This window comes from Alosa pseudoharengus, unplaced genomic scaffold (genome assembly GCF_046254945.1).
Source record: "Alosa pseudoharengus isolate Yale_2024_CS ecotype anadromous, Long Island Sound unplaced genomic scaffold, YU_APseudo_1.1 YU_APseudo_1.1_scf_12, whole genome shotgun sequence".
In the NCBI taxonomy this organism is placed as follows: domain Eukaryota; kingdom Metazoa; phylum Chordata; class Actinopteri; order Clupeiformes; family Clupeidae; genus Alosa; species Alosa pseudoharengus.
In genome coordinates this window covers 36,043,886-36,054,215 of record NW_027468587.1, presented here as the reverse complement: position 1 = coordinate 36,054,215, position 10,330 = coordinate 36,043,886, and the positions used below count along the sequence as shown (strand labels likewise).

The following is a 10,330-nucleotide window of genomic DNA, read 5'->3' as shown; positions in this document are numbered from 1 at the left end:
ATTCTTTTAATAAATATCTTTTATTACATTTTTGGTCATTTGCTTGTCAGCATGTTGAGAGGGTGGAGCTGACAGATGGAAGTCAATGTGTGTGTGTGTGTGATAATAAAAACGGCATCAAGTAATTGTGAAACTTGTCTGCCAGAGTCTGCTGTCAAGAAGTCTGTTGTGGAGGCATCGTGTGTGTACAGAAAATGGTCAGTATTCAATTAAAAAATTATTTTTTCTCTCCTAGTTCATGTGTTACTTATATACATTGCAAAAGCAGCTTATCTAATAAGATCTAGCCAAGTGTTATTAATCTTATGTCAAAGATCTATGGCATAAGATCTATGCCTTAAAATAAGTCAAAATGATCTTACGAGAGAGCCCTAGGTAAGTTTCTTTAAACTAGTTAGATTTTACTTTTTGCAGTGTAGAACTGCTTATTACTAGCCTAGAAATCTAGCTTATTACATCACTGTCTATTTAATATTTGCATCTATTTTTTTTATCACCTCACTCCCTTAAATTATGAAATGTATTTAAAAGTAATGGATACATACAGTATTTTGCTTGTTTGCTGGTTGATATTGTTAACCCTTAGAACCCTAAGCTGTTTTTAGGGCATTTTCACTACCTTTATTCATAAGGATTTATTCTGGTCAATGTAAGTGCCACACACACATATTATATATTGTTTTTTTCAGCAGAGTCTAGGCTATCTAGGCTATACAGATCTGCCATCATTTCATGTATTAGTACTAGCATTGATTTTATTTTGATTTTTAAAGAATTAAAACATAAAACGCATATTATAATTTTTTTTTTATATTTCGACATGTATCTCACCACAGCAAGCTCATTCATGCATTTCATGTGTGTGTAGGGCAGACTGTCCTGAAACGGGCAATATAATTGCCATATTGGAGGGATACTCTGGGGCTGAGCAATTTACAGAAATATGTGGTGTGTGATTTACGGAAATAAATGCCATATCTGCTCCATATCTGTGACACGAACTGATCTGACCTGATTTAAGCCGAGGTTGCGTGTTAGCCAGCGTGTCTATGGTGTATGCACTCATGATTCTCAACTTTTTACTGGATTGCCATGAACAAAGTAAAGGCAAAAAAGCTGTTTCTTCGTTAAACAAATTGGGATGCAATGTGAGCCTTGAATTGGATGCCATGCAGGAATTTGCTGGGATCTCAAAACCGGATTATGAACATGCTTTGCCATAGAGAAACATACGATAGCGTTGGATTATGCTTTGCCACAAAAACAGACAAAAACGTGGGGTAAGTTCAGCAATATGAAGTTATTATTTTGCTGTCACTTCGTTTGTTTTATAACCCAGAAGGATGTACTTGGTATCAAATGATAGCTCTGAGTCTCCTCTTTCGTCTCATCCGATCACGGGTCCGCAAGTAGTTCAAACGAGAGTAATGGGTGCGCAGGTGAACGCAGAGAAGTATAGACTGTAAATATTTTGCAATTTGATTTAATTTCATGATATTTTCTTTTATATATACTTGATCGTACAGACAAGTGTGTAGTCTCTTTGGAAAGCCCCACTTCTGCTCTGTCATGCAATAAAGGTTTCATCTCGCTACGATGAACAGATCCGGAGCAATTTAACAGAGAAGAAAGGGTGTGTTTTTTGACGCACTTTGCGTCAATCGGGTTCTAAGGGTTAATTTATTGTAGAGCACTGTAAGGATGCCCAGCCTGCTTCCCTGGATGGTCCTCTGTGTGCTGGCTGTCACATCCCTGACTCAAGGTGAGCCGGATTTCTGTGATTCAACCAAAGCCAATGTTTTATTTAGGACTGTGGTATTTCCTGTTTTTCTCAGTTTCTTTGTTTTCTATTGTATACAGATGCCACAATCTCTTTTATTTGACTGTTGAAGGCTGACTTTTTTCTCGCAATTTTGACTTTTTCTCGCAATTGCTCATTTTTTCTCACGATTTTGAAAATCAGCAATAATGTTGTTAACATTTGCAAAAGGCAATTGTGAGAAATTGCGATAAAAAACTCAGAATTGTGAGAAATAAAGTCGCAATTGCAAGGGGAAAAAAATAGAATTGTAAGAAAGAAAAGTCAGAATTGCAAGAAAAAAAGCCAGAATTGTGAGAAACAAAGTATATATTTTGTTTTATTTAGTGGCGGAAACAGGCTTCCATAGCAGTTGCACATAAATGTGAATATTTCATGTTTAACTACAGGTACACTATTGTACCTGTAGCATTGGCATAAAAATCCACAGATGCATTATGGGTGTGTTATTTTGTCTCAGTTTCCAGCTTAGGTACGCCATCACATGGGGTCCGGTGTATGGCCTTCGGATTGGCCAGGAGACTGAACTGGAGTTGACTGAAGGAGAGGATATTGTGCAGCTCTCAGGGAAGTACAACTACAGAAACTACATCCGGCAGTTGATGTTTGTCACCAGCAGAGGGCGCTCTCTGGTCGCTGGCCAGCCCTCTGGATCCTCCTTCAACTTCTACCCCACCAACAGCAGCAGTGAGCTGCTGATTCTGAGCGGCAGGGTCAATAGATACGGCATCACCGCCATTGGGGCACACTGGGGATGGTCAACATAATCCGGGGGCAGCTCTGCTGCTGACCCTGTGTCTCACCGCTGCTGCTTGTCTCTATTTTTCTATGACGCCAGCAGCCTCTTAAATATTGGTATGTTTGTATCGGGACTATTGATACTCATGTTTCTGTTACTATCAACTTTGTACAGTCATTTCCTGTGTATTAGCCACATTGTGTATAAGCCGCAGGACAGTGTTTTATGCAAGTTAAAAGAAACAAAACCATATTAATACTGTATTAACTGCCCCCATGTATTAACCTCATAGCTGAAGAAATTATGCAAAATCAATGTATAAGCCGCGGCTAATAGTTTATTATCATCAAATGTGTTATCATCAACTTAGTTTGTTTTCTGATCTTTCTAGTCTTACTATGAATACACATGCAAAGATCATATCACTGGTTCTTGTGAAAACTGATGACCCTAAATGAAGGCCCTGTATTGCTTACAATGTCAGTCCACATGTCACAACAAATTCAGGTCTCTATATGACAAATTCATGTATAAAAATGGTATATGATCCTAATAAAGAATTGATGGTAATATTAAAAACAACAAATTACTATGTTGTACTTATTATATTGATTAATATTATTATTATTATTATTATTAGTAGTAGTAGTAGTAGTAGTAGTAGTAGTAGTAGTAGTAGTAGTATCACTGAATGACAACAAATATTTCATGGTGAGGATATGGAAAAAAATATTTCCCATGTCATGGGAAATTAGTATTTTGAACATTTGATATTTAGTTTATGTTATGAAACTCATCACACTTCAATATAGTATTATCAGGAGTCAAAATCGACAAATTGAGTGCAGCAAGTTCCTCAAAATACACACAGAAGTGCAATGAAAACATTTCAACATGTTTTATTGCAGAGGTATGCACAGAGAGCCTGGAGACCAAATCCAAAAGATTAAGGGTCTGGCCACGAATAATGAACTCGAGTGGCGGCTCCAAGCATTTAAAAAATCTCACTGCACGCAATTGGATAACACTATACGACCGATGTTTACTGACTGAGTCCAGACTTCGGTGCAATTTGATAACACTTCGACTGTCATCTGTTTAGCTCATCACTGGCCTATATCAGATACGCCAATGTACTCCACAATACAAGGGACATAAGTAATGAGCATCATTACTCATTGCCAGCCCAGAGTGACTCGCTCAGCAAATTCAAATTGTGCTCCTGTGAGAACTCTGGATTTCCAGTGTAACACAGAGTCATCCGGGAGGAAACTCATCTGTACAGACAGACTACTGTGCTGACTGGCAGTGGCTCAAGAGCTGTAGTCAATCATGCTACCATGTGTTTGTCCTGTGGCCATCCAAATCCAGCAATAGATGGACAAAGAGATGATGTAAAACTGGACTGAAAGCCAACAACTGAACAAACATATGTCCTAGCAGGAATGTCTGCTCTGGTTTCTGTCCATATGACTGAAGTTGATCAATCTGTATCTTTAGTGGTGGGGTGAGTCCAGGCCTGACAGGGTGGCTGTGTTTTGTTTCTTTATCCCACATCTGTCCATTACCTCAGGAGGATGCTTTTGGAGGTAAGACGTGCTCTCTATATCTCCATGGATGCATAGGCATCCATTGTTGTTTATTATTATTCTGCAGTATCTGGTCCAATTGTGCAGGATGTTCCTTCAATATTTATACAACTTCACAGCTGAGCAAAGAGTAGGAAGAGGTGCATTGAGTGTGCACCCTTCTTCCAAACACATATTACATCCTAAGGCAATGGAAAGATTAGGGATGAATACACCTAAAGGCCCATTACCACCAAGAACGATAACGATAACGATAACTATAAATAAATATTGTTCTTGTTAATATGAATGACGACGTTCACACATAAACTATAACGATAACAACATAAAGAACGATATCGTTGGGGATCACTTTCAGAGCGATTTTCACAACGATAAAATGCTAATAGCCAATCAGAACCCATTGAATTTTAGCCGTCACATTCATTAACACAAGGAGAGACTTTGTTTATCGTTGTTCAGTGTGAACGCACTGCAATGGATATAGTTATCGTTAGCGTTCTTGGTGTGAATAGGCCTTAACACATACACCACACAATAAATACACAACACATACACCACACAATAAATACACAACACATACACCACACAATAAATACACAACACATACACCACACAATAAATACACACACACCACACAATAAATACACCAAACACATACCCCACACAATAAATACACCACATATACACCACACAATAAATACACCAAACACCACACAATATACACCAAACACATACACCACACAATAAATACACCAAACACTACACCACACAATAAATACACATACACCACACAATAAATACACAACACATACACCACACAATAAATACACAACACATACACCACACAATAAATACACATACACCACACAATAAATACACAACACATACACCACACAATAAATACACATACACCACACAATAAATACACAACACATACACCACACAATAAATACACATACACCACACAATAAATACACAACACATACACCACACAATAAATACACATACACCACACAATAAATACACAACACATACACCACACAATAAAGACACAACACATACACCACACAATAAATACACATACACCACACAATAAATAAACCAAACACATAGCCTGGGTGCCACTCACAACATTTGAGGTCGGGAAGTTCAGTCTGGCATTGCTCCATTGTGGTGGAAGTATGCTCGCCCTATATCGGGCGTACCAATCAAATCAGGCTTTACGATGATGGATAGGTGAGCAACAGCGCCTGGTCTATCACGTCATCTGAGCACACTTAGATTAGGCTTATGTTTGAAACAAAAACGCTGTGGCTAGAAGGATACATGGCTTTTAAGACCCCATATGGAAAATTCATATTATTTACTGAGGTTCTATAACTGAAAACGATTATTTATGAAAACTTTGGCCAAAGTTTCATCAAGGGAAAACAGCGCTGTTGCATTGCGACATGTTCCCTCGTTCGTTTGAAATCTCTGATTGACCACCTGTTCAAGGGATTTGCGACAGCCGTTCCCAGCTGTTTAACATGTTTGTAGCATATCACTGTTCAACATAATTATTTTTAAAAATGGAGGGGATATAGAAGAAGAAGGATGGTTCGTGTGTTTTCTTCCTACACCTCACGGTAAGCTATTTTGTTGCTCTGATTGGTTAGGTCTATCCAATTGAGTGCAGAGGCATTCCCCCCCTGTATCGGTTGAAACACGCCCCATCATTACGTCCCAATGGAGCAGTATCAGACTCATATTCTGACTAGAATTGAGTATGGCTACGTCAGGCTACCAAACACATACACCACACAATAAATACACCAAACACATACACCACGCACCCACAAGAGGGCAGCAGACAGGAGGGCCAAGAGAAGAGGTAAAGGCAGAGACTTTCTAATGAGGAGACACAACAAAAAATCCTCCATAGAAATGCATGGGGTTGGTTTGTAATGCCAATATGGCAGTTGTCTACACCCGCCCTTTCCACGGCAAACAACTCGACATGTGAATACATTGTGCTAATCATGTGGTGTGTTGTGAATTCATCATGCCAATCATCTGCTGTGATCTCGCCGCTGGAGCAAGGTTGGTGTTGTGATGCCTTGCACATTCCCATTTCTGCCTGAATAGATGCCTGATAAGTGCCCAAAAAGCGATATATGGCCACCGAATGGAGGGACTTGCCTAAAAGGACTTTGGTAAAGGTGCAAGAGCTACCCAGCTGCCAACAACGCTAAAAGTCAGCAGCTTAGGTTTCCAATGCTCTAGAGGCCTGTGTGTAAGAAAGAGAAACATGTGGTGGTCATTTGTGTGTGGCATTGAAATGACAGCATGTCAGTGATATTGTAAACTTCATAGCAGTTCACAGCTGTCACTATCCTTGTGTAGGACTTAAACATGGACACTGGTGTCATTTCATTTCATTACTTACCTACAGTAACAGCAAATGAACAGTTCATCATCAAATGAGCAAATGTCAGGTATAAATCACATGCCTTTACTCTCATTCAGCATAGCTCATTCTTTACAAAAGATTTGTACATTGAAATACATCCTGACATAAAAAGTAAAGAAACATTGCACTTACATTTCAAAGTATGAACTTCATGAAATACACATGTATAGGATAATGGTTTTAGAAAAGCAAAGTAAGAAGTAAGAAGACATATAGGCAAGGCAAGTTCATTTATATAGCACATTTCATAAACAGGGCTACAGTATTTCAATGTGCTTTAAACAAAAGCAAAGAGTAATAGTACATAAAAGCATAAAAGGGCAATAGTTTAAAAAAGTACATACAATAGAATAATTAAAAGACAGTGAAGACATAAAAGACAGAAGTGCATAACAACTTCTGATTACTGTAACACCTTGTCACACCTCCAGTCTGTTCCTCTACAGACATCCGATTTCATTGATTGACACCAGTGTTTACAATTATTCACTTGTACCATGACGAAGATGCATCTTCCATTCTAGTGATAACTAAAATCACCCAAATGGCCCTGATCAAACTGCTTGCCCTCGGATGTTTGCACACCGGTGAATGTTTGATTGTAATTAGTTCCTGTGTATAAATAGTCAAGATACATTTCATAGTCCTTGTGAGACCTCTGCACAAATCACCCAGAGATGCACTGACTTTGCTTGCTACTGAGCCATAAGGAAAATAGCTGTCAAAAGATTTGTAAAAAAGGTAGTTGAACTGTATAAATCAGGAAAATGATATGAAAAGATATCCAAAGATGTAAAAATACCAGTCAATAGTGTTCAAAGACAGACAGGTGATACCTATCCACTGTCAGGCAGACCATCAAAGATTCCAGCCTCAACTGCCAGGAAAATTGGCAAGCTACTTCAGGTGAAATACTTCAACCCTCAAGCTACTTCAGGTGAAATACAGGCTTCACTGCCATAAAATGCAGTGACTGTTTTAAGATCCACATGGTAACACTTGAACAAATATGGGCTGCACTATCAGGTTACCAGAACAAAAGCCATTACTTTGCTTACATGCTCACAATATACCAATATACTCAGAAGGATGCTAAGAACAAAATCATTTGGAGGGATGAGATCCAAATTGATGGTCACAACCATAAACTCAGTGTTTGGAGAGAAGTCAATAAAGCCTATCACGAAAAGTGCCCCATCCCTACTGTGAAGTATGGAGGTGGATCTCCACCTGATGGTGTTTTGGGAGATAGCTACAGTACGAGGAACTTAGCCATAATTCATGGCAAGATGAATGTAGCTTGAATGCAGCAAAATATTGGGAGAGTTTGCACTCATCACCCCAAAAGCTGTGCATTGGTTATTTTGGACTTTCAAACATGACAATGACCATCTCTAAAGGTAGGCCTACTCATCATGCCCCCATAGCACTGTAGCTGCCTGGCAGAGGGTATGTACAATTTTGAACAGGGCTCATGTCATTGTTTTCATTATTGCAGTGTTTTGTTTAATGATTGCACTATTATGTGATGCCTTAGGGTTTCATTTGAATTCCATGAAAATAAAAGTAATTAGGCAAAAAAGTGTTTTGTCTAATCACTTCACTCCTAAAATAATGGTACAATTTCTGCCAAGGTGTGTAAGTTTATGAGCACACCTGTACACTTTAGTAAGTGGACATGGAACATTGAGTGTGTGTGGTACATTTTCCTATATATTTTTTTGTTTGAATCTTTCCGGTAGACTACTGCGATCACATAAAGACTTGCTTGTAATTGCCCCCGCCTTTATTGCCATTTCATTCATTAGCATTAGTCATTTCAATTCCATGATAATCTCTGCTATTATGTTTTCTTGTAAGGCACCTTGTTGAGGTCACCTCATTGAAAAGATTTCAGAGCAGATAGGAGGAAGTTATGGGCCAAATTAAATGTAGCCTACATGACAGAGAAGGGTGTGTGTGGGGTTAGAGTATTTATGCCTTGAAGCAAGAGTGAAACTGGTCAGTAAGTGTCCACTCCCAACAGCTGTTGTGGTGGCATCATACATGAACTGAAAATGGTCTGTATTATCTAATTCGTTTTTCAATCAATATGTTAATTTACATGCTTACTTATACAATATTAATTACAACAAATTTATTATTGCATGAATGTATTTTAAAAATGATTATATACCATTATTTTAAAATAATGGATGTGTAATTCTGTATTTGCTGGTTGATATTGTTAATTGATTGTAGAGCACTGTAAGGATGCCCAGCCTGCTTCCTTGGATGGTCCTCGGTGTGCTGGGGGTCACATCCCTGACTCAAGGTGAGCCGGATTTCTGTGATTCAACCCAAGCCTGTGTTATTTCCTATGTTTTTCTGTGTGTTTTTGTTTTTGACTGACTGCTAATGTGAAGGTTATGATTTTTGCTTATATGGTTGCATTGTTGTAGCCTGGAAAATCCAGACCCTGGTAATCTAGAAAGAATAAGGGTCTGGCCACGAACAATGTAATGGCCCAACTCAAGGGGCGGCAACAAGCATGCATTTAAATATCTCACTGCACGCAATTGGATAACACTAGACCATGTTTACTCTGAATGATTTCGGACTTCCACACAGTCGGATAACACTACGACCAATGTGTACTGTCCTCCAACGTTGCAGCGCTGTCTTCATTAGTTTAGCTGGTTCCCAGGAATGTGGGGTAAAAGTAACGTGCATCATTGCTCTTTGCCAGAGTGTCTCGCAGAGACAATTCCATTGTGCTCTCGGGAGAACTCTTGATTTCCAGGGTAGCATTGTTGTGTGAAGTGACATGAAATCATGCCATGCTGCTCTCATGTTTGACCTCTAGGTCAGTACTCATACTCCCTCGCCATGGGTCAGAACCTTGGGACCTAGTTTGCCACAGAGGGATATGGACACATCACGGCCATCAGAGTCTGGGAGATCTACAACAACTACATTGCAGGGTGACTCTCCACCTCTAGTAATAATGTCCACTCAAAAAGGCTGGCCCAGAATATTTCACTATATTTAGCAACATGTGACCATAGAGAAGTGTTGGTAATGACATCCACTGATGCATTATGTGTATGTGTGCGTGTGTGTGTGGGTGCGTCTTTGTCTCAGTATCCAGCTAAAGCACGACTATGCATGGGGTCCTGTGTATGGCCGCAGGATTGGCCAGGGGACTGAGTTGGAGCTGTTTGAAGGAGAGGCCATTGTGCAGCTCTCCGGGAAATATGACAGCAGACACTACATCCGGCAGCTGATGTTTGTCACCAGCAGAGGGCGCTCTCTGGTCGCTGGCCAGCCCTCCAAGTCCTCCTTCAACTTCTACCCTTCCCACAGCAACAGGGAGCGGTTGCTTCTGAGCGGCACGTTCACCATTTATGGCATCACCTCCATTGGGGCACACTGGGGGGGATGGACAATATGAAGCCAGTGATACGACCTCTATTGATATGACCTCTATTGATATGACTATTGATATTGATTCGACCTCTATTGATACGACCTCTATTGATATGACTATTGATATTGATTCGACCTCTATTGATACGACCTCTATTGATATGACTATTTATATTGATTCGACCTCTATTGATACGACCTCTATTGATATGACTATTGATATTGATTCGACCTCTATTGATACGACCTCTATTGATATGACTATTGATATTGATACGACCTCTATTGATATGACTATTGATATAGTTTTTTTGTATGAA

At 39.4% G+C, this 10,330-nt stretch overlaps 1 pseudogene; it reads left to right on the top strand.

The window, feature by feature from the left end:
* Positions 1–8,855: 8,855 nt before the first annotated feature.
* LOC143119690 (zymogen granule membrane protein 16-like) lies at positions 8,856–10,035 on the top strand (annotated as a pseudogene).
* The last annotated feature ends 295 nt before the right edge of the window (positions 10,036–10,330 follow it).